A 26,242-nucleotide genomic window follows, 5' to 3' on the forward strand; every position below is an offset into this window, starting at 1 on the left:
CAATCAGACATACCTAATGCCAGCATTTAGTGAAGGTACAGCCACGATAACGGACATCCTGTTGCAATGCAGAAGTAAACCAAATCATTATTTGCCACCCTGGTGGAGCAGCCTCTGCTCACTACTAACTTTGCATGCCCTTGCTGTGATGGTCCAGGAGAAGCATATGAAATTGCCCAAATGACAATCCCAGTCCCCTGCACAGCCCCTAATGGTTAAAGGACAAATGAATTCACAAAGAACAAGAAGAAGAAAAACATTTGCTTATTTTTTAAAGGAAGCAGACAAGGCCATTGGGAAGATCCCTGCGCAGTACCACCTATTTTCAAATACTGAGGGATTCTTCACCTCATTGCTAGCTCCAGGAATACAGACTACTACCAATTTCGAAATGGATCCAGATTATTCACTGAAAATTGATGGAACTTTCAAATGACACAGAAAATGGTCTCAGTGCAATCCATGAGGAAATTTATGCCCTCGGGCTTGTGACACTTCAGAATCGGATGGTGCTCGACCTACTGACAGCAATGGGGGATGGGGTTTGCATGAAAATAGGAAGAACTTGCTTTACCTATGAGCCTCCCAATGATGCAGATAACAGAATTTTAACCCTAGCAATCAAGCAAATGGCCAGATTGACAACCGACATGGAGAAAGCAGGAGGAATCATTAAGGACGATGACCGGCTAGTGATGCATATATCATGGAGGCCCTGGTGGGTCAGGAATTTTTGCAGAGTTTTGTTTGCTATCCTTACTTCTCCTAATAATACTCTGGGGTGTTTATTAAATAATTGCCACTTGTTGTTTATGGTAATACACATTACCTCATTGCAGTTATGACAGTTAGTGCCACTCCTACTTGGAAAGACGAAAGCTGGCATACTGACTCACAACCACAGGTAGAAGAAGTAAGACGGTACCCAACAGATAGACACGGTTGCCCAGAAGATGCCCTTTGGTCTCCTCCCCCAGGCCCAGAAAATTACTTAGCACACTACATAAACATCAAATCAGATTGCCAATTACTTAAGATGCACCTCATGGGATTATTTTTTTATTTATTTAAATTTATATAGCGCGCAAGCAGCCCAGGGGCATTGAGGCGCTGTTACTTGCAATAACTTAGTTACATGGTACATATGATAGCGATTGTTGACACATTATGAGTAGTACAGGAAATCATACTGTTGTTACAAATATTGCATTTGGGCGTAAATTACAAACATAAATGATAAGTATTCGTGCTGATGTGTCGGTCCTTATGTGAAGAGGGTAGTTTTGCCATATGTGGATGAGATCTAAGCAATATACACAAAATGTGGATGCCCCGGAGTGTCTATGATTGGCAACATAGAGAGATAGAGTTTATTGAGAGTTTATAGAGGGATTCATCACTCATGGGATGAAAGAGGGGATGTTGGAGAATATATCCAACACCCTAAAAGTGTGTGAAAATAAAAGCTGCAAAAGTACTATGAAAAAGAACACAGCATGGAAGCAAGCAATCCCAAATAAGAAGGTTTTCCTGCATAGGGCCAACAAGGCGCTACTACAAATGCTTTATTAAGTCATAATGCACACACACTATAGTTGAACATAACTGTGGGTCTTTAAATAGATTAAGCATCATTTAACATTAGTTAGAGAAACATAGAAGAAGCAGCCATAATGATAATGAATGACCACAACCCTTTACATCAGCCAAATACACATTACATGTAGGCCTCAAGATCTAGTCAGCTATCCCTGAACCATGAAATCCTCCACCCCTCAGCAGAAAATATCAGCCAGTCTCTTGCAGAGAGGTGCAAACATTTCAAGTTGCAACTTCCCAAAGTCAACGACTGAATGCCGTGCAGTAATAGGTCAAGGCAAGGAGGGCGAGCATGTTTACAGTCCTGAGTTCCGGTAGTGAGGTCATGAAAGTCCAACAAAGAGAGATATCAGACCCCGGAGCTAAAGGACAAGACACTGCACACTGATTGGTCAAAACATATCGGCTTAGTCGAGTTCCCAAGCCAGTAATCAAAAGAGAAACAACATTTATACAAAAGCACAACAACAAATATTATAATGAAGGTCACAAGTCAATGGGAACAGAGCAATGCACAGTGTAAAAACCTGCTTGTCGAGACAGAATTAATGTGGTGCAACACTGCTCTCTATAGGATGAATTATACTATCTGAGCACCAGTTGCAAAGAGAGAAGACATGCAAAACACTATCACTCATGAAGTGGGATTAATGAGTAAATAATGATTCTCATGGAAATTCTTGAATAACCCACATAGTATGCACACAATATAAATAGGGACAACTTTATGAAATCGCAAGTTATATACAAAGCTATGCTAGTGTACAAGAATCAAGTATGCAAGCATGTAAGCCGTAGCAATTAGCGTCAGAGGCAGGACAGATGAAATAATGAGAAAGGAAGGACATACAAGTAACATTTCCAACAAAGAGTTGCAAAGTGGACTGACGATGATCAGTTCACAATGATGATAATGGTAAGACTATGCCAATCGCTTAGGTCAATGGGAAAGGATGTAAAGAGTATAATTTCAATGTTGCACTGTCACACCTTGCATAGGGATTGGTCAAAAGTTACTTAATCATTCACTGTACACTTACTCCTTCTGGAGACCCCAATCGCACGTTGAGTTCGACTGATACATGTTTACAAGAGTGCTATCCAAGCAGAAAATGTGTGAAAGGAGATGATCTCAATGAAAATGAGCTGACTGATTAACATTTCCATTGATCATGAGGTTAGAATAGGCTAATAGAGTTAGGAAATGTATGGAAGCACCCATAGTGCAAATGACGATGAACAATGAGAGACATGGAACATGTAATCACACTGTAACATCTGTTGTATTTTCTTTTCTGTAATTTGTAGCTGAATGCCTTTTTAGATGATTCCCTGCCTAGGCTGTTATAATACCTTTTTTGTTTTTCTCATATCTCGTACATCCATATTTTGGCTCGTTTTGATTAATTGTATTACTTGGATCGGGACTTGCCTTACAATATCATGAGCCAAGTCCCCCAGGGTCCTCCTCTGGCAGTGGGGGACAATCAATTTTGGGTCGCACCTCCCCATAGAATTATTGGGCTCACTGTATTGGAGACCATTCTCCCAGTACCCTCTGGACAAACCACAGAGTTTACCATGAGCTTGCCCCACCACCTGCTTCCCCAGATCTGCCAGAGTGACACAGGTTCTTTGTGTCTGGCAGGGCTCAGCCTAACTTGGGCTCTAAAATGAGAAAACTCACTGACTTCTTGTAGTCCCTTTGGGAGTGGGGCTACAGTGTAATCAATTTCGGATTCCCTTTCTACAGTAGCAGGCAATGGAGAGAGGAATCACTGATTATTTTCCTCCCACAATAGGAACTTCAGTGGCCATGGGCCCATCTCCCACTGGCTTAGCCGACTCAGTGGACTGTGGCACTTGACTTGAAGCCATTGGTGAACCAGACTTTCACTCTCTTCAACCGAATGAGCCAACTGCCTCATCTCTGACTGTTTGCAGAGCTGTCATTATAGTGGCTGCCACAACAATTGCGGGTACAAGAAGGTTTCTACCCAACAGACACCCTACATTAATGAAATATTTAAGCGCTAAGCAGCACATAGAGGTTTTTTTATTTCGATGGTATTCTATTTTTGCTGGTGTTCAGGTACTGGGTCCATTCAACCTTCTAACAGCACAAACATTGCCTGTGATATACTGCCCCATTTTGCCCCCACTGTCTGCTGTGATACTTGTGTCATGGAGCACCAAAATCTTGTTCCCATTTATGAATACCTGCTCTATAAACTGTGTTCTCCACCAGACATCTGGTACCATTCCCACGGAGAGTAAATAAGGTACATTGTCAAACACTCCTTGGCCTAGTGCGACTACATCTGCTACGAAGCCCATGTTGATTGCAGCCTCTTCTGCAAGACCCAAACTGGCTGCAGCTGTCTTGGGTTTGATCCTGAAAGCTGGATTTCCCTTTCTGTGAGACATTTCCAAACAAAGAAATCACTGTTCACATGGTAAGCATACCAGCCCCCCCAGTGCTGAAGGTTACATTGTTCTTCTGTGCAAAAGTAAGAGTCCCAGGTGAATCAGTTTCCACATCACATTTGTAGAGGGATTTCTGAGAGGAGTGCAAACATTTGTCCTTACACACATGCATATTTTATTTGTCAGAATCCTCCTCTTCTGTTTCTGATGCACTGGCCTGAGCCTTCTTCTGGCCACATGGGCTCACATACCTTTCAGCTGCTATGCCAGCTCCCTGTGATCTATGATCTTGTTGTCCACACGGTATCTAGTCATAGCATCAAATGCCAAAGCATCGAATGCCTTACCATCTAAAAAGAAAAAGCATTAAAAAAAGCATTTAATGCAATTTATTTAAGGTAAAGGGTTAATTTTAACTATATTGGGTTTTTAAAGGTTAAAAGAACAGTGGTTGCGGGGGGGGCTTTAACAAAAAAAGAAGAAAAAATGCATTTGATGCTTTTTTTAACACTTTTTTTTTAGATGGTAAGGCATTCAATGCTTTGGCATTCGATGCAATGGGCCTCATTACGACCCAGGTGGTAAGTTACCGCCTGGGTCGTACCCTTACCACCATGGTGTAAAATACGTTTACACCATGGTGGATGGCGGATTTACCGCCCCATTCCAAGGTGAGTGGGGCGGTAAATCCCCATTTCCCATTTTACCCTTCCCCATTCCCATTTTTGCCCCATAGGGCATAATGGGAGTGGGGAAGGCGCTAATTACACCACCGTAAATTACGGTGTCGTAATTAGCACCATGGTCCCTTAGCGCCACGGATTTTAACGCCTGCAAAAAGCAGGCGTTAAAATCACCATGGCGCTAAGGGACCTTGTAATCAGGCGTTAAGGGTCGGCGCCGTTTACGGCGCCGTTAACCCCTTAACGCCTGACTCGTAATGAGGCCCAATGACTATAAACCGTCCACACAGCGCTGATGCAACTCTGCCTCACAGTTGTTAAGGCTATGCTGTAATGAAAACAAATTAAACATTATTTTAAGTGCTTACATTGGTACCACTTACCCAATCAGTCAATTGCTTCATAAACAAAAGGAAATCTTTAATAAAATGTGATTTACCCTTTTTTGTGAGTTTTCTAAGACTTCTACTGTTCTCGGGTGTGGCAAAATTTGCTGAGAATGCCCGCTTTCATTTTGGCATAAATGGGTCTCTCCTCGGGAGTAAACTGGATAATGGCATCCATCGTCTGTGTTGGTAAGAGGCTGATCTGTGATGCCGCCCACAATCCCTCACCCACCTCTTGTTGTGGGAACACTAATGTCAGTGCCTCAAACCAGTCAACAATGTCCACACCTCATAACATGGAACTAAATCCTTGGAGATTTCACACATAGGTGTAGCCTGGGGATCACAGACTTGTGGCTCTACCCGGATCCTAGAGGTATTCCTGCAGGATTCACTCTGATTCTCAAGCTCTAACTTGCACTGCTCAAGCCAATTCAACCCAGGAATCACCAAAACCTTCTGTTCCTGTTACTTTTAGAGACATGTTACTCCCCTCCAGAAGAAATTGCATAGTGATGAACTCAGGGGCAACCAGACTACTTTCAGATCCAAGTGACCCCTCGAACCCAGCTGAAACTCGGGATCTAGTTGAAACTCACGATCTAGCAGAAACTTGGGATCTGGCTAAAATTCAGAATTGCTGGGATTGGAAAGCCACACTACCGGCACCAAGGCAAGAATGGCAAGAAAGGCTGCTGCTTTCATTACCATCGCCTTCTTCTCCTCCCTCCACTAGGGTGGGTATCTCCATTTGGGGTTCAGGGTCACTACTTGTGCACAGGGCGCCCTCAGCCTTCCTTGCTTTCATAAATGCATGTAGAATATTCTGCATTTCGAGCTTGCTAACCTTCCTGACAATGAAGAGATGCCTTCCCTGAAATAGCTCCTGATCTGTGCTGATGTTTAGGCCTTTCACTGTATCCATGTTCAGTTCCATTTTCCCAAAATGGCTTGACAGTTTTCATAACACTATCAGCACAGTTATTTTATTTTGGCAGTCCAAGCTTTAGGTGCAGTCCAATACTTAATCCCACCTGTCAAGGGTTTTGACCCATGTTGAATTATTAGGCAACAACAAAAACTGAATCAATATACTGGGTAGATGTGGGGATGAGCTGTTGCTGCCCATAATTCTATCCCAGAACAAAACTAAATCAATAGATTGGGTAGATGTGGGGATTGAGCTGTCGCCGCCCATCATTCTATCCCAGAACCAGGAGAACCACGCAGTTTTGCACACACCAAAATGGTCGCCTAACCTGCCACCCACCAGTGCAAGCGTGATGGACCGGAAGCGCCAGGGGTGAAAGGTGGTGCCAAAGGAAAAATAGCAGTGCCTGTTAGATCAAAAGCGCCTTGAAATCACTGCTGTTTCTCTGAAGTGCAAGCTCAAAATGTCCATTTCAATTTGTTCAAAATCCGTTTTTAATTGATGTCAACAAGTTGCTAAAATCAGGGGCACAAGACCACTCTAAAGATTCAACCTTCTTGAGGGGGGTTCCACATCACCACTCTACTGTAAGGACGCCCATCAAAACAATGGCAGCAAGCATTAGAGCTGTCAAGCAAAATCCTCCTGTCAAATTCAAGACAACTCCTAAAAAAATGGGTGCAGTACCAGCTTTGGACACAAGCCGGCACTAGCAGTCTAAACTCTGACAGTAGAACTGTACTTCAGGAGTTGCCAGCCTCCTGAGACAGCTGGAAACTTCAAAGCCTTTTTGGTTAATTGAAAATTTAAACACCTGCTGTTCCCTGAAGACAGGCTGATTCAATTAACATTGCAAGAGGCTGGGAAACCTTCTCACCTCAGAACTACACACAAGAAGCCAGGAGATCACATGGACATGCTAACCAAATGCAGAGTGGCCCCCTGGCCTGCTGACCTCAGCCAACACAATAGACTCTTGCAATTGAATGGGGTATGTTAATTTGGGTGCGGACTGTAAACAGAGCTCTGCCTGGCAGAAGAGACATGTGATCCCTGACTCCCAAGTTTCTGGGGGCGGACCCAAACACTGAAGTGAATTGAATTGAAGGTTTTATAAAAACACTGATAACTAACTGTAACCAGATGACAGGAATGTACAATTTGGAGATCCTTAAAATGGATTTTGTACCTACAATTTGAGTCTAAACTCAATTCCGTACGATGTTCTGAGGCAAAACCCCATGAATTATGGAGATTGCAGACACGGGTTTCATGCTAGAAAAATGAAAATTTACTGGAATATGGGTAGAAAGGCGGTGTACATGTGTGCCATTTTTGGTAAACGTCCGATATTGGTAAATCAACTAAAAAAGAAAATAAGTTGTCATTTTTGAATGCAAGCTCTTAGGAAGATCAGAGTTGAACAAGCATGGACCATAAGTAATCTGTAATATGTACATATAATGTCAAACAACTGTGCATCTGGGAAATATGTATAGTTATGAAAAATGATTTCTAAGGTAAAAGCAAAGGGGCGTTTCTTCAATAGATCGTAAATGGCTGACATCACTCTGCCACACTATCCTTTCTCAAATCAGGGACCAAAGAATCCTTTGGCCTATCAAATCTTGAGGGGGTTGGGCATGCAGAATTAGCCGACCCACCCATTTTCAAAACACATAAAAAGAGCCACTGGAAGCCAGACAGACACTTTCAATTTCCATTTCCTTGCGGAGCACGCTGACAGACGACTTCACATCCAGAGACTCCAGACTTCAAATCCATCAATCTCCAGAGACAAGAACTTTTGCCAGAACCGGTAGCAGACCCAGAAGGCATAATTATCCAGAGAGACCAGAGATCGCTGTGAGCAGAACCAGGCAGAGACCGTCCGTGGTGAGGGAACCGCAGTCCAAACCTGACCAGATCTATGACGGAGGCACATTCCTTTCAAAATTATAGTGTGAGCACTCAGGCAGGACTGTGCAAACCCAATCTCTTAGTTTAAAATAATCTAATTCAAACTATTGTAACCTATTGAGAACTGCATCATAGAAATTGTGTCCCTTCTTTTGATTCAAAGCTGCAAAACTGTCATCTGTCATTCTGAACTTTAAAATTTCATTTCGAGAATCTACCTTCACAAAATCGTCCGTATCTCCGGAACCGTTTGTCCTAGGAACGAGTCATTTTAAAGCTAAGATTCTACGCTTTCCAACGAACCTAAAACCGACTTGCTGCTCCTTATAGATTTTCCGTAATCACGCTCGACGCACTCGGAAAAATTGCAGCGATTTGCGATTTGGCTCAATTTCTTCACTTGTCAAAATAGCAGCTCCTTGCTTTCCTTTGCTGAAATTCGTTTGCAACCTGACAATCATTCATAGAGCATTGCTAAAGTGATCCTGAACTAATTTAAAGTATCTCTCACTCTCCCTGAACATTCTATAGGGAATTAAAAGCAATTTGAGTATATTTTTCACTTCATTGCCACCACATTTAAAAGGATTTTGCCTGTGTTTAAACTCATACCTGTCTTCCTCTAAGCTCGCTGGGGGGGAACTGGAACTTTGTATTGCATTTGTGTGTATTCATGAGAATTGTGTGTGTTACTTCCATCTCCTTACATTGCATAGGGGGGGAGTGAATGGTCAAAGAAAAAGTGATCACATTATCTTTTGCTGAAATCATATCAAGTTTATTTCTGTACTGCCTTTTATTCATCTTTGCATCTCCTTGAAACCATAAAGCATTCTCTGATAACTTATTCCCCTGTTCCTAGTCATAAGTCACCAGAACTGTGCTATTGTAGGATTACCTATTGCTGATTACTGCTCATATTCACAATTGTGATATCAATTATTAATTTATTATAAAAGTGTGATATATATATAGATTGTTTAATTCTCAAATAAACCTTTTAAATTTGCAAAACAAACTTACTTCTTGGCTCAGTGGGGTCGGGGGGATTCTAAGAGAGGGGTGTTATATAAGGGTGGTCATCCAGAGTACAAGAACTGGACATAAAAATATATAAATAAGGGCTTCCCTTGAGCAATCCCAGACAAGGCACTGACTTAGTGGGACTGCTTGATTGAAGTCATTAACAAAGTGGGGGCTCGTAGCCGGGGATTCTGGATTAGATCTATCACTTGTGCAGATTAATACAGTGTGCCAGCTGACAGGATACATATTCGGTTAGATCACCACGCTGTGTTATGCTGTAAAGCACTCCTCAAAGGAACGCTCTAAGGAAACAGTCTGTTTTGCAAAATAAAATACAAACTTCTGTAAGTCAGGAAGGAAATCAAGTTCCAGAATGACGACCTTGGTAGATATCAAAATAGCCAGAGAACACCTCTTACATAAGCTATTTGTGAGAGGTGAGTGGGCTCGTCAGGACCAGGTGGTTTGGTTGCAGGCAGTCGCACCCCAGATCACTGAAACAGGGTCAGATATATGGAGAGATCAGGGTCCCTTATATGAGGCCCTGAGTGAACTATATATGGCCCCTAAGGCCAAGGATGAGCACAACAAGATTGCCAGGGTAGGGGCATATTTATATTTACATATGGGAGCCATACAGGACAAATGTGCTGAAGGCCAAGATCTGGCAAACAGGCAACTGATGGGGTTAGAGAAGGCCCAATCTGACCTGGTCTCTTCTGAACAGAGGCTGCAGAGGAGCCAGGAGTCAGAAAATGATAGTAAGCAGTATATTATTAAAATAAAGGAGGAAATGGATATCCTGCAACAGGAAAAGTCTGAACAGGATAACAGATTTCTGGCCTTGCAGAAGGAGTACCAAGATGGTTTGGATGCCCTACTGCAGAGCCAGAAAAAGCTGGAGCAACAACTGGACTTCAATAGGGCATGCGCAGAGCAGGTAGTCACCCTGCAAAGCCACCTAGATAGGGAGAAGGAGGAAAGTAATAAATTGATTTTGAAAGACCTGGATACCCAGGCAGAGTTTGATCAAGAACGCCAGAAAGCTGGTGCCTTTCAAAGGCAGAGGGACGACCTGGTGGCACAGATGCAGGCTCAGGAAAGGGACACCTTAGGCCAGGAAGTCTGCCAATTAAAAGAAAAAATTGAAGGAAATAACCTGGCCCTCCAGGGGTTGGATGACCTCAAAAAAGAGCATCAGAACTTGTTAGAGCACACCAGGAGGGTGGAAGATGCTCTGGCAAGAAAGGAGCAGGCCAGTAGGGATGGGACTCAGGAGGTAACCCTCCTGCAGCAAAGACTGGCCCAGTATTCCAGGACCAATCAGGAGGCACAGAGAGAGAATGAGGCTCTCTGTCAGCACAATGATAGGATACAGCAACAGGTAGCCATGCAGGAGAGACTGATAGAGTCTAGTAAGGCCTTAACTGAGGAACTGAAAGTGCAGGCTCTTGCATTGCAACAGGGAGCAGGGGCTGATAGAGATGAAGTTCGCTGGGAAAGGGAAACACCTGAGCATAACCTCAGGATCCCTAGTACCAGAGGCCATCATCTCTCCCAGTCCTTGGACTCTGCCACCCCCATGTCCCCTGGCGCACATGAGCACAGGGCCACAGGGAAGGCGGATTACTATCCGGCCAAAAGTATGGGGTTCATAGGCCAGCACCTCCCAGGAATGGATGGGCGGGCATCCGGGTATGGGCACCTAAGCACAGTGCAATTTAGTGGGGAACCCCAGGAGAGTAGGCCCACTAAGGGCATCCTGAAAACATCTGCCCAGTTAGGTCAGTGGGATGGGGTACCCATCAAATCCTAGCAGCAAGGAGGGATCTGAAGACTCCTCTGAGCATCACAGGACACAGGAGACCAGGTCTCCACATTCTGCCAGCCATTCCCAGGCTCGCAGAATCCGGGAAAACCTGGAAGATCAGACAGGAACCTCTGGGAGCAGTGCTTCTGAGTCAGAGGATGAGTGGACCAGGGTTACCCGAACCAAAAAGGCCAATAAGGCAAAAAAGGGCCTTGCTTAAGGACCCCTTAAAGCAGATGAAGGCAATAAGGAGTGTCATCACCCCTCATCACAAGAACGCCAAGTATTCTGTTTGGGAACACTTGGAGCTCTATGAGCAAATGATGGGGACTTTCCATTTGAAGGACAGCAGTAGCTGCATTCAGTATGTCAAATGGACATTCTCCCCAGAATACTCCAGTTTCTTTGCGGGGCTGGAGGACCAAAACCATTCAAGATGGTCCACATATAGGGCGGCCATCTTGAAACATTTTTCTGTTCACCGGAATCCCCAAGAGGCTCGCAAGGCAGCCTACAATTTGCAATGTGGGGATGATCAGGCCCGACAAGAATTCGTGCAAGAATTTTAGCGTGTATTTGCGCAGAACATCAGAAGGGTGCGCACGGACAGCAGAGAATTTGTCAACACATTTTTCCATGCATTCCCCAAATACATAATGACCCAGCTCGTGAGAGATTTTCACGAGAAAAGATCTTTAGACTGGGTCATTGAGCAAGCCACCCGCATCTATGAGGTGCAGAAACCGGTGGAAAATAAGAATCAGCACAAAAACCCCAAAACCAACAGCACCCCTGCTGCTGCCAAGGTGGCAGAGGTAAAGGTTGCCCCCGTTTTAGATTTGGAGATAGGGGGACCTAAAAACCTGCCTGCACCAAATAATTCACAGCCCAGAAGGCCCTTGGGCCAGTCACAGACAGGGAGTCAAGGAGCTAGTCCCACAAATGGGGTCCCCTGCTCCCCTGACTATGTAAGTCCCCGCTATAAGGGGAAAAGACCAATCCTGGGTTATGTGTGGACACCTCCAGCCCAAGGGGGGGGATCCAGCCAAGCACCTGACCCAGGGAACTTCCCTCCTAACTTCCCACAGGAGGGCAGAAATTCCCCAAACACTGGGCAGAACTTTTTTCCCAGGTATCCACCCAATTTCCAACCCCAAAACCATCCATCCTTCTTTCCCCAATTCCCTGAGCCCAGACAACCTAATCCGGGAGAGGGGAGGCCAAGGGTGGAGGGGTACCCAAATCTTCCCAACACAGGGTATTACCAGAGAAGGGATAGCTACCCTTCCCGGGATCAGCCCAGGGGAGAAAACAGGACCCCGTATCAGCCTGAGTGGGTTTCACAGTTAGAGTGCCAGGTCCAAAAGATGGCACAGGATCTGGGTCACATACTGAGGGCTCAACAGAACCCTCAGATTAGCATGCCACCGCAGAATGCCTCAAAACCTGGGCCTGGTGCTCCAGAACAATGACTGGGGCAGCACCCCGATAACCCACCATTTCCCAGGGAGGAGGCACAAGGGGAAGGGGGGAGTAAAGCCTTGGAGGAAGCTTCCTTTCCAACTTGTAAACAGCCCCTGGAAAACCAGGAACCGGAAACAAAATCTCCTACACCTGAAAGTCTGCCACCCAAGGAGCAGAGAGGAGGTAGGAGAAACAAAGGACCCAAACAAACCCATTTTGTGGAGGAGGTACAGGTCTTCCAATTTGAGGGAGAGGGATCCCAAGAGGATCCTGGGGAAAGGATCTTCTCCTTCAGAGATGGGGGAACTCCTCCCAAGGAAAAAGGGGTCCCAATGGATTTCAATCCAGACTGGGTAGATGTGGGGATTGAGCTGTCGCCGCCCATCATTCTATCCCAGAACCAACAATACCAAAAACCCCTGGTTCAAACCCATCCTGGTGACTGCCTCCAAAAAGGCAGGGGCGGCCCAGAACCGGAACCAGGGGAACCTAAAACCGAATCAATAGATTGGGTAGATGTGGGGATTGAGCTGTCGCCGCCCATCATTCTATCCCAGAACCAACAATACCAAAATCCCATGGGTCAAACCCATCCTGATGACTACCTCCAAAAAGAGGGGGGGGGCCCAGAACCCAAACCCATTTCAAGTTGCCAACTTTTTCTTTCAGATTCCCGAGTCTCTTCACAGAATTCTGCCCAGATCTCTTCTCTCTCAATGTCCAAAACCAGAAATTTAGCCCACCAGTTGTCAAAAAATGTGCATTATCCGTGCCCCCTTGAGGAGAAGGAGGGAAGATATTATGCCCCGGTACAAGTACAGGTGCAGGGTACAATTTTGGCACTGGTGGACACTGGATCCCAAGCTACACTTCTGTCCAAAAGGGCCTTTGATGATCTAAATGCAGGAAGGGGGGAGAATTACCGTATTCCTCTCACCTCTCTTCCTGGACAACTCCAGAACTTTGACGGGAAGGTAATTCCCGTCGAGGGGACTGCAGATTTGGACATCAAAATGGGGCGACACAAGGTGAAACACCCGGTCGTAGTAGTGACTTCAGAGGGCACCCCTTGTTTACTAAGGAATGACCTCCTAAGAAGGTTGTCACCCCTAAAAGATTGCGTAAACAAGGTCCTCTGGACCCAGACTAGCCGACCAATAAAATTAAAACAGAGTGTCAACCATGTTAGTTTAAACGGCACCTGCCACATGGTTGAACAAAAATCTGACCAAGCAGAATTTCACTTCCAGAACAACCAAATTCCAGACGTGACAGTAATAGCAGTAGGACACAGACTGGTGATGGGGGGTCCTCTCTATTTCTGAAAATCAACCTTCCTTCCAGTTTAAGGTGGTATTCCACACTGGAAGGAAATCCTCTGAAATTCTTTACCAATCCACAATCAGACACTCCCACTCCTATAGTCCAGAAAGATGTGAAATCATCTCAGAGCCTGGCTGATATTCAGCAAATTGGAGGGCAGTTGTTCATCCCTGTTCAGTTAAATGATGGGAAGGACTCTGTTCTCGCTCGAGTGTGTGTGAACAACGGAAAGAGCTTCATCAGCGAAGCCATGTTCCGCCAACTCCCAAAAGATCCAGCCATTCCCACATTCAAACTGATGGACAAATGGGAAATGGATCTGGAAACACCCAATTCGAAACAACTCCTGCAAAGCAGGTGTATGCTCAAAATCTCCATTGGCAGCAAGAGCATAGTCCATAATTGTTGGGTCGTGCGAGACGTCACTGCGCCTTTTACTTAGGCAGTGACATTCTCAATCGCTTCGCCATTAGTTTGGACCTAATAAACTTCAAAGCTTGGTCACGATTAGCGGATAATCCCATGGGCATTGATGATCCAGAAAAAGCATTTAGGTCAGCTCAATTGCTACCTTATGCAGTTGAAATTCAGATTAAAGAGGAAGTCACCATCCCAGAAAGGACCCGACAATTCTCCCTGGAAGTGAAAGTTAAAAGAGGACAAAAATTGAAAAACCCTGATGCTTATATTCATCTATATACTTTCCTTCAACAGCAAGGGATAGGGGTAAACCCAACACCATTAGTCAACATACAACATGACACCATTCCAATAGAGGTGGACAACAGCGACTTACAGAGTATTACTCTAGCCGCAGGCACCATTATTGGAATGGCGGTTGATGACCGACATTTCTCCATTGATTTAGGAAATGGACTGTTAGGACCAATCCCCAAGGACTGTTTCGACAGTGACAGTGATGACAACACAACACCAGACAGGATTTTCACCCGGCATGGGGGGAACTTCCTGGTGTACACTTCTTGCCCTTATGGTAAGGAAGACGTGACTTGTGACTTCAGAAGGGATGAGGTGATTTTCCAAGTCCATGAGGGCTGCCTTTCCCACCTGAAGCCTCCAGTCCAAATCAGCACTCTGACCAGGGACTTCTCCACCCAGCTGGAGGAGGCCGCTGAGATAGCAAAACCAGAAGTCTTTCCAGGCTTCAGGCAGATGGTGGAAGAGAGAGTCAACATAGCTGATGCCTGTGTGACTCTGGAACAGAAGCAAATGTTGAAACAAGTTTTCTTGGATTTCCAAGATCTCTTTGCGGTAGCCTCATATGACTGTGGTCGCACCGACATCCACACAACAACAATTCCCAAGGACCCTGGCATGACTCCAGTGGTTGTGAAGCAATATCGCTTGCCTCTCGCATCAATGGAGTCCCTTACTGAAATAATTAAGAATCTTGGTTCCCGGGGAATAATCCGTCCAGTACACAGCACCTTCAATAATCCGGTGCTGGGAATATTGAAGCCAAACGGCCAGTGGAGACTCTGTGCCGACCTTTGGGAGCTCAACAAACGGGTCCATACTTCCAGATGGCCTCTGCCCTACAGTGACCAAGGGCTGGCCCAGATTCAGGGGTCACAGGTATTCACTGCAATAGACCTGACCAATGGATACTGGACCGTGCCTGTCAGTAAGGAAGACCAATACAAACTGGCTTTTACCTTTGGGGGCCAGCAATACACATGGACCCGGACTCCCTTCGGATATCTCAACTCCGGCAATGAATTCAACATTTTCCTACATAAGGCCATGCCCAACCTCGGTGCGAGGGGTAACCTGGCTTATGTAGATGATGTCCTCATCAAAAGTTCATCTGTGGAAGAACACATAGCGGAGATCCGTTATGTTCTGACACAGTTGAGGGCCGCCGGAGCAAAACTTTCCTTTCAGAAAGCACAGTGGTGTAGAACCCGTGTTAATTTCTTGGGGCATGAGATTACTCCTCAGGGTCTCTGTCCCCAAGAAAAGAAAGTGGAAGCACTTCAGAAACTGAAGGATCCCACAACTCTGTGGGAACTAAGGAGCCTCCTTGGACTGACTAATTACAGCAGAAAGTTAATTGAGGGCTACGCTGAGATCACCAGACCCCTGATTCATCTCTTGAAGTGGGGGGTCAAGTGGGAATGGGGTCCAGAACAATCCGAGGCTGTAAGACAACTCAAAAGAAGCCTCTCACAAGCGCCTTGTCTAGCTTACCCCGTCAGAAACAAGGAGTTCTTCCTGGAGACAGGGTTCTCTAATACGTGCTTGACGGCAGTATTATACCAAAAGCATGACAAGGTCAATAAAGTAATCTCCTATGCAAGCAAAACTTTATCCTCTGTGGAGGAAAAATTCAACGATTGTGAGAAGGCACTCCTGGCAATGGTGTGTGCATTGAAGAATTACCGCCCGTTCATCCTGGGGGAACACATCATAGTGGAGACTCCACACCAGCCTCTGCAATACCTCCAAAGTGACAGAATCCGGGCCGGAAATGTGAGTAATTCCCGAATTACTTCCTGAATTCTGTCAATGCAAGGCTTTCCTGTGGAGGTCAGATATGGCCAAAACAAGAAGAGTCCCCTCGCGCAAGGTCTGGCTGACTTGCATGATTGTGCCAGAGAAAACTGTCTCGAGGACGAAAGTCTAAAAATCAAGGACAACATGGAGGCATACCTTAATTCCCCACACAAAGTCTTTGAAGAGGACAAGTGTGAGGGAATGCCCACTGTCTATGTGGATGGATGCTCTTACTATGTTGACCACAACGGGGAAAAGAACTGGTGGCCGGCGTAGGGAATGCATGGGTGAATGAGTCTCCAGAACCCTCCGCCGGGTATAAAATCGGTCCCCGAAGTAGTCAAGTAGCAGAGTTGATGGCTGTGCATCAAGCCATCCTCACTGATGTCCAACATCAGCTCCACGAACTGGTCATAATCACAGATTCGGATTATGTCCGGAACAGGTTCGTGGATCAACTGGTTAATTGGAAAACCAGAGGCATGTTATGTGCTAATAACAAACCCTTGAAACATGGGAAGTTAATCCAAAACATTGATGACCTGGTCACCTCGAATGGGATGACCATCTACTGGAAAAAGATCAAGGGTCATTCCAAAGTAGAGGGACCAGACAAAACTGGAAATGACTTAGCTGATCAGCTGGCTAAAACCGGGGCCATCCAAGGGGATCAAATAGAAATAGAGTTCCTGTTGGGGGAAATCCAGGTCACTGCTATCACTAGGTCCCAGACAAATGCTCACAATGATCTTTCAACTGCACAATGGAGTAAGGAGACCCCTGATTCTGATTTAATTACGGCTCAGAAGGGGGGATCCAATAATTGGTAAGTTTTACCAACACATTGAGGACCCTGAGAACTTTCCCCTGACGGATAACGATTACATTGGGAAGGAGGACCTTAGAGTGTTGATGAAATGTCCAAAGATGTTCCGAATCCAAGACGGTTTATTGGTAAGGAAATCCCAAGCTGGCCATGATCAGTGGGTGGTCCCTACCTCATTCCGAAGCCTGATGTTAAGTCACGCCCATGATGCGGCCACCGCCGGTCATAGGGGGTTTCACACAACACTGGAAATCTTAAGAGAGGTTGCATACTGGCCACACATGGGGCAGGACCTCGACCAATACTTGAAGGGGTGTCTTGTGTGTGCACAATTTCAGCCAACATCCCTCACACACCGGGCGCCTCTCCAAAAGAGGGGGATGACACTGCCATGGTCAGATTTGCAAATCGACTTCGTAGGCCCTGTGATTCGCTCGTCTAGAGGAAACAAGTACACGTTGACGGTCACATGCTTGTTTACCAAGTGGCTGGAATGTCTCCCGGCCCCAAACTGCAAGGCAGAAACAGCAGCTGGCCTGATGATTAACCACATCTTTTCCCGTTTTGGTCTACCTCAAAGGATTGAGTCAGACAGAGGTAGCCATTTCACCAGCGAGGTAATGACAAAGATGTGGGAGATACTGGGGGTCAAAAGGAAGCTACATATTGCTTACCGGCCACCTTCTTCTGGAGCAGTAGAGCGATACAACCGAACCATTTTGAGCATATTAAAAAAGTTTGTGGCAGATTCTGGGCCAAGTTGGGATATCCGATTACCTCTGGTCCTAATGGCCATCAGATCTACCCCTTCATCTGCAACTAAAATGTCACCGTTTGAGCTGATGACTGGACGCAAGATGGTGCTTCCCCAGCATTTGCTCTACAGGACCCAAGAGCAGACATTGATAAATGCCTCCATAACTCATGAGTATGTGGAGAATTTAAGGAAACACCTTCAACATGCTTTTGCCTATGCTCAGCGGAATCTAGAAAGATCAGCTGACAGCATGAAGACCCATTACGACCTGAAGACAACCAGGAAGGAATATAATGTGGGAGACCGGGTCTATCTATACAATTTCCAAAGGAACCAGGCCAAACAGCGAAAATGTTTGCCTACATGTAAGGGACCGTTTGAAATTATAGACAAGATCTCCCCAGTAGCTTATAAGATCTGCATCCCCAAAGGTAGTCGGGCAGAAGGGGAAGACAAATGGGTACATATAAATCAGCTAAAGTGTTGCCATCCCAGGCACACTCTGCAGCAACTAGAGGAATCCTCTGGAATCCCAGAGGGGGCCGCTCCAGATTAATTCAGTTCCACCCTAAAATATTCCACATATAGCCTATAAAATTATATGATTCTTGAACATGTTCTTGACTCATGAGTTAAAAAAATGTATATGTTCATGTTTTTGACTATAAAATGTATATGCCGCCCCACTATATCAATAGTGGGGGAGAAATGTCTACGAATAGATATTGCCGCTTTTGCTTTATCATCCTAGGAGAGATGAAACCATGGAGACTGACCAAGGAGAACGACCCAGGGACCGGGAGCAAAGATCCGAGGGGCCCAGGGTACCGCCCAATATTCCCATCAGGACCGGCGAGGAGAACCGATCGATCCAACTGGAGGGAGGAAAAGATGCTGAACTGGGCCATCTACGGAATTGGAAGAAGATGATGCGGACATACCAGCGCGTGGATCAAAACATCCTTTGCACCCGACTCCCCCTTCGACTCAAAATCAAATCACAGTCGGGCGGGGGGGCTTGTCAAGGGTTTTGACCCATGTTGAATTATTAGGCGACAACAAAAACTGAATCAATAGACTGGGTAGATGTGGGAATGAGCTGCTGACGCCCATCATTCTATCCCAGAACAAAACTAAATCAATAGATTCGGTAGATGTGGGGATTGAGCTGTCGCCGCCCATCATTCTATCCCAGAACCAGGAGAACCACGCAGTTTTGCACACACCAAAATGTTCACCTAACCTGCCACCCACCAGTGCAAGCGTGATGGACCGGAAGCGCCAGGGGTGAAAGGTGCTGCCAAAGGAAAAATAGCAGTGCCTGTTGGATCAAAAGCGCCTTGAAATCACTGCTGTTTCTCTGAAGTGCAAGCTCAAAATGTCCATTTCAATTTGTTCAAAATCCGTTTTTAATTGATGTCAACAAGTTGCTAAAATCAGGGGCACAAGACCACTCTAAAGATTCAACCTTCTTGAGGGGGGTTCCACATCACCACTCTACTGTAAGGATGCCCATCAAAACAATGGCAGCAAGGATTAGAGCTGTCAAGCAAAATCCTCCTGTCAAATTCAAGACAACTCCTAAAAAAATTGGTGCAGTACCAGCTTTGGACACAAGCCGGCACTAGCGGTCTAAATTCTGACAGTAGAACTGTACTTCAGGAGTTGCCAGCCTCCTGAGACAGCTGGAAACTTCAAAGCCTTTTTGGTTAATTGAAAATTTAAACACCTGCTGTTCCCTGAAGACAGGCTGATTCAATTAACATTGCAAGAGGCTGGGAAACCTTCTCACCTCAGAACTACACACAAGAAGCCAGGAGATCACATGGACATGCTAACCAAATGCAGAGTGCCCCCCTGGCCTGCTGACCTCAGCCGAGACAATAGACTCTTGCAATTGAATGGGGCATGTTAATTTGGTTGTGGACTGTAAACAGAGCTCTGCCTGGCAGAAGAGACATGTGATCCCTGACTCCCAAGTTTCTGGGGGCGGACCCAAACAATGAAGTGAATTGAATTGAAGGCAAATATATGTTTTATAAAAACACTGATAACTAATTGTAACCAGATGACAGGAATGTACAATTTGGAGATCCTTAGAATGGAATTTGTACCTACAATTTGAGTCTAAACTCAATTCCGTACGATGTTCTGAGGCAAAACCCCATGAATTATGGAAATTGCAGACACAGGTTTCATGCTAGAAAAATGAAAATTTACTGGAATATGGGTAGAAAGGCGGTGTACATGTGTGCCATTTTTGGTAAACGTCTGATATTGGTAAATCAACTAAAAATGAAAATAAGTTGTCATTTTTGAATGCACGCTCTTAGGAAGATCAGAGTTGAACAAGCATGGACCATAAGTTATTTGTAATATGTACATGTAATGTCAAACAACTGTGTATCTGGGAAATATGTATAGTTATGAAAAATGATTCCTAAGGTAAAAGCAAAGGGGCGTTTCTTCAATAGATCGTAAATGGCTGACATCACTCTGCCACACTATCCTTTCTCAAATCAGGGACCAAAGAATCCTTTGGCCTATCAAATCTTGAGGGGGTTGGGCATGCAGAATTAGCCGACCCACCCATTTTCAAAAAACATAAAAAGAGCCACTGGAAGCCAGACAGACACTTTCAATGTCCATTTCCTTGCAGAGCACGCTGACAGACGACTTCACATCCAGAGACTCCAGACTTCAAATCCATCAATCTCCAGAGACAAGAACTTTTGCCAGAACCGGTAGCAGACCCAGAAGGCAGAATTATCCAGAGAGACCAGAGATCGCTGTGAGCAGAACCAGGGAGAGACTGTCTGTGGTGAGGGAACCGCAGTCCAAACCTGACCAGATCTGTGACGGAGGCCCATTCCTTTCAAAATTATAGTGTGAGTACTCAGCCAGGACTGTGCAAAACCCAATCTCTTAGTTTAAAATAATCTAATTCAAACTATTTTAACCTATTGAGAACTGCATCATAGAAATCGTGTCCCTTCTTTTGATTCAAAGCTGCAAAACTGTCACCTGTCATTCTGAACTTTAAAATTTCATTTCGAGAATCTACCTTCACAAAATCGTCCGTATCTCCGGAACCGTTTGTCCTAGGAACGAGTTTTAACTGTCATTTTAATGCTAAGATGCTAAGCTTTCCAACGGAACTACTTGCTACTCCGTATAGTTTTTCCGTAATCACGCTCAACACACTCGGAAAAAATTGCCGCGATTTGGCTCAATTTCTTCATTTGTCAAAATAGCAGCTCCTTGCTTTCCTTTGCTGAAATTCATTTGCAACCTGACAATCATTCATAGAGCATTGCTAAAGTGATCCTGAACTAATTTAAAGTATCTCTCACGCACCCTGAACCTTCTATAGGGAATTAATAGCAATTTGAGTATATTTTTCACTTCATTGCCACCACATTTAAACGGATTTTGCCTGTGTTTAAAATCATACCTGTTTTCCTCTAAGCTCACTGGGGGGGAACTGGAACTTTGTATTGCATTTGTGTGTATTCCTGAGAATTGTGTGTGTTACTTCCATCTCCTTACATTGCATGGGGGGGAGTGAATGGTCAAAGAAAAAGTGATCACATTATCTTTTGCTGAAATCATATCAAGTTTTTTTTTTGTACTGCCTTTTATTCATCTTTGCATCTCCTTGACACCATAACGCATTCTCTGATAACTTATTCCCCTGTTCCTAGTCATAAGTCACCAGAACTGTGCTATTGTAGGATTACCTATTGCTGATTACTGCTCATATTCACAAGTGTGATATCAATTATTAATTTATTATAAAAGTGTGATATATATATAGATTGTTTAATTCTCAAATAAACCTTTTAAATTTGCAAAACAAACTTACTTCTTGGCTCAGTGTGGTCAGGGGGAATCTAAGGGAGGTGTGTAATATAAGGGTGGTCATCCAGAGTACACGAACTGGACATAAAAATATATAAATAAGGGCTTCCCTTGAGCAATCCTAGACAAGGCACTGACTTAGTGGGACTGCTTGATTGGAGTCATTAACACACCTCTGCTGAAACCAGTGTGTTTAATTGACTATATGTCAGCAGGAGTACAGAGATGAACAATGTCTTCTAAGCACTCCACTCAACCGTGCACTACCAGTGGTGCCAAAGTGATCTAGCCATGAAGGTTAAATAGGCATGAAGTGAATAGTATACCTCCAAGCTTGTTAGGTAGCATCAGACTAATGACAGGTTATACTTTTCATGAGGTGTGTGAGTCAGTATAGAACTCGCCAACCAACAAAAATACAGTAAGTACCAAAATATATAGAATGTCCAGACAAGGCTTCATAAAATTGGTTACTTTAACTGAACACAGACAAAGGGCCTCATTACGAGTGTGCCGGTCCGGTAACAATGGTGCCGGTAAGCGTACCGGCACCATTGTTACGGACCGGCACACCCCGAGTTCTGTGGGCGGCTGCCTTCCTGCCCGCCAGGTCAGACCTGGCGGGCGGATCGGCAACTGCCCGCAGACTTAGACGGAAGCACCAGCACTGTTGCACACAGTGCCGGTGTTTCCGTCCTCCCCATTCCCATTGAGTCCTATGGGTCCTATGGGACTCAATGGGAATCGGGAGTAACATTTTACGGCACCTGACTTCACGGACCACTAGGGCTGTAATGCCCCGGTCATTCCATGAAGCCAGGTGCCGGGAAAAATGACAACTCCGGCGGCAGCCTGCCGGTTTTACCAGCACAGCTACCGCCAGCATTGTAATGAGGCCCAAGGACTAAAACACTAACTGCGCACACCCGTAAAGCAAATGCACAGGCAATGCAGAATTAAATAGATACAGGCTGTTCACTCTAGGTATCAAATGATAGGAGGGGAAAGGTAAGCTACAATGCAGAAAAACAGTCCTACTTTAGAGAGTCTTTCTAAGGTAGTGAATGTGCTTTAGCCTGTCTCCAGAGCCCGATACTCAAGAACCTAAACAGCCTTGTTTGGGGTATCTTGTCCATTCACCATTCAGTCTCTTTGAAGTGGCTTGACAACATCAAGACAGACTTTTTGGTGAGTTATGCTTTTCATAGCTTTATTCGGTACTAAACCATAAAAGCATTTAAAAATCACAGTCTTTACACAGTCTTTACATCATACATAAAATCGACAGTTACTTTACTTTACAATAGATGTAAATTTTAGGATAAAAAGCACTTGGACCAGCAGCATAGATTGCACTCGGACACTTAATTAATACAGCGCACATATGTTTCATTCAAATTTCGCCCTAAATAGCCAGACTCTGTGGACGAATTGTACGATAAATAAATTAAATTACTATCTGATGTGTTCTTACAAAATTTCACGCCCAAATCTGTTGTTTTAATGTCATTCAATCGGTATACTGGCAGTAAATAACCCTTTATCAGCTTTGAATGACCAGGACAAAACAGTAAAACGTATTTGATTGTTTCCTCTGAGTTGCCACATACTAGCCGTATATTTGGACACTTACGAGTGTTTGTACATAATTGTTTATATAAGCTTCCAGAGTATGCTAGGGCTACACAATCCAAATACAATACAAGTCCCTCTATCTGTTTGAGCATTATGTAGGAGGCGCCCATCTTCAGCACAACGCAGGCACTTTTTTTCATTTGGCTTATTATAGCTTTCTGACACTTAGTTTTCCTGGAAGGATAGCTTAAGCAGCAACGTGCTCGCCTTGGAAGCAAAAGGACACGAAGCAACACAGGTTCGATCCTGGGTCCGTGTGTTATATATACACAACTAGGACAAAAAAACAATTACACAACTAAAAAAAAAAAACAGTTCCTGTAACAGCGCCTCTATGCCACGGGCTGTGTGAGCACTTTAAAAATGCAAAATAAATCATTTTAAACTGGGCTTTTAAGCTCAGAGTTAGTTCCTCTGGTTTTTGCGAACAAGTCCTCATATCCAAATTCTCAAAGCTTCTACAAAAAATCTAAGCCATGCCAGAGAGCTAGATCGCAGAGTATTTTTTAGGCAAATTATCGATTCTCTGTATTTAGCCAGTTCAGGTGTACTCCAAAGCTATTCCAATACAACAGTGGTTTGGTGGCAATAACTTCCATTATAGGCTTAAGGCAGCATTCCCAGCGCAATCTTCCCATTGCTGCTCCCTTCGGTTGCATCAGTAACTTACGCAAGAAGCTGTTGTCCGCCACATTTAGCTCAGGTGAGGGGCAATGACTCCACTATTCTGCACCATACAAGGCTGCAGCCCTGCCTTTTTATTGTTAGTTTTATTGCAGGTGAAATTGGACCTTTTCTGTGCCTGTTATATAAACAACAGATTCCACCACTGTATTTTTCCAGGGTTGCCAGCGTTGCTGTGGCTTTAGCAAGATGCGCTGACCATGTTAAATCTTCTGAGAATCTGATCCCCAGATAATCATAGTAGCTTACTTGTTCTAACACATAATCACCTACCAACACCTTCAATTTAATATTCTTCTGGCACTTTGTACTAAGGACTAGCACCTTTCTTTTCTCTAGGTTCAGTGACATTGACAATTCTTGACATTTCTCCATAAAAATGTTTAAATTGTGGTTCAGCCCCATCGGGGTTGTAGATAATAATATGGCATTGGTATATATATTCAGTATATATCGATATTCTATATATAGAAGCGGTAGCAGACCCAGAAGGCAGAATTATCTAGATAGACCAGAGATCGCTGTGAGCAGAACCAAACAGAGTCCGTCCGTGGTGAGGGAACCGCAGTCCAAACCTGACCAGATCCGTGACGGAGGCCCATTCCTTTCAAAATTATAGTGTGAGTACTCAGCCAGGACTGTGCAAAACCCAATCTCTTAGTTTACAATAATCTAATTCAAACTATTTTAACCTATTGAGAACTGCATCATAGAAATCGTGTCCCTTTTTTTGATTCAAAGCTGCAAAACTGTCATCTGTCAATCTGAACTTTAAAATTTCATTTCGAGAATCTATCTTCACAAAATCGCCCGTATTCCGGAACCGTGTGTCCTAGGAATTAGTTTTAACTGTCATTTTAAAGCTTAGATTCTAAGATTTCCAATGAACCTACGTGCTACTCCATATACTTTTTCCCTAATCGCGCTCGACACACTCGGAAAAAATTGCCGCGATTTGCGATTTGGCTCAATTTCTTCACTTGTCAAAATAGCAGCTCCTTGCTTTCCTTTGCTGAAATTCGTTTGCAACCTGACAATCATTCATAGAGCATTGCTAAAGTGATCCTGAACTAATTTACAGTATCTCTCACTCACCCTGAACCTTCTATAGGGAATTAAAAGCAATTTGAGTATATTTTTCACTTCATTGCCACCACATTTAAAAGGATTTTGCCTGTGTTTAAAATCATACCTGTTTTCCTCTAAGCTCGCTGGGGGGGAACTGGAACTTTGTATTGCATTTGTGTGTATTCCTGAGAATTGTGTGTGTTACTTCCATCTCCTTACATTGCATGGGGGGGAGTGAATGGTCAAAGAAAAAGTGATCACATTATCTTTTGCTGAAATCATATCAAGTTTATTTCTGTACTGCCTTTTATTCATCTTTGCATCTCCTTGACACCATAAAGCATTCTCTGATAACTTATTCCCCTGTTCCTAGTCATAAGTCACCAGAACTGTGCTATTGTAGGATTACCTATTGCTGATTACTGCTCATAGTCACAAGTGTGATATCAATTATTAATTTATTATAAACGTGTGATATATATATAGATTGTTTAATTCTCAAATAAACCTTTTAAATTTGCAAAACAAACTTACTTCTTGGCTCAGTGGGGTCAGGGGGATTCTAAGAGAGGGGTGTTATATAAGGGTGGTCATCCAGAGTACACGAACTGGACATAAAAATATATAAATAAGGGCTTCCCTTGAGCAATCTCAGACAAGGCACTGACTTAGTGGGACTGCTTGATTGGAGTCATTAACACACCTCTGCTGAAACCAGTGTGTTTAATTGACTATATGTCAGCAGGAGTACAGGGATGAACAATGTCTTCTAAGCACTCCACTCAACCGTGCACTACCAGTGGTGCCAAAGTGATCTAGCCATGAAGGTTAAATAGGCATGAAGTGAATAGTATACCTCCAAGCTCGTTAGGTAGCATCAGACTAATGACAGGTTATACTTTTCATGAGGTGTGTGAGTCAGTATAGAACTCGCCAACCAACAAAAATACAGTAAGTACTAAAATATATAGAATGTCCAGACAAGGCTTTATAAAATTGGTTACTTTAACTGAACACAGACAAAGGGCCTCATTACGAGTGTGCCGGTCCAGTAACAATGGTGCCGGTAAGCGTACCGGCACCGTTGTTACCGGACCGGCACACCCCGAGTTCTGTGGGCGGCTGCCTTCCTGCCCGCCAGGTCAGACCTGGCGGGCGGATCGGCAACTGCCCACAGACTTAGACGGAAGCACCGGCACTGTTGCACACGGTGCCAGTGTTTCCGTCCTCCCCATTCCCATTGAGTCCTATGGATCCTATGGGACTCAATGGGAATCGGGAGTAACATTTTACGGCGCCTGACTTCACGGACCACTAGGGCTGTA

The sequence above is a fragment of the Ambystoma mexicanum genome, chromosome 1p, assembly GCF_040938575.1.
Source record: "Ambystoma mexicanum isolate Mex_15411 chromosome 1p, UKY_AmexF1_1, whole genome shotgun sequence".
Classification (NCBI taxonomy): Eukaryota; Metazoa; Chordata; class Amphibia; order Caudata; family Ambystomatidae; genus Ambystoma; species Ambystoma mexicanum.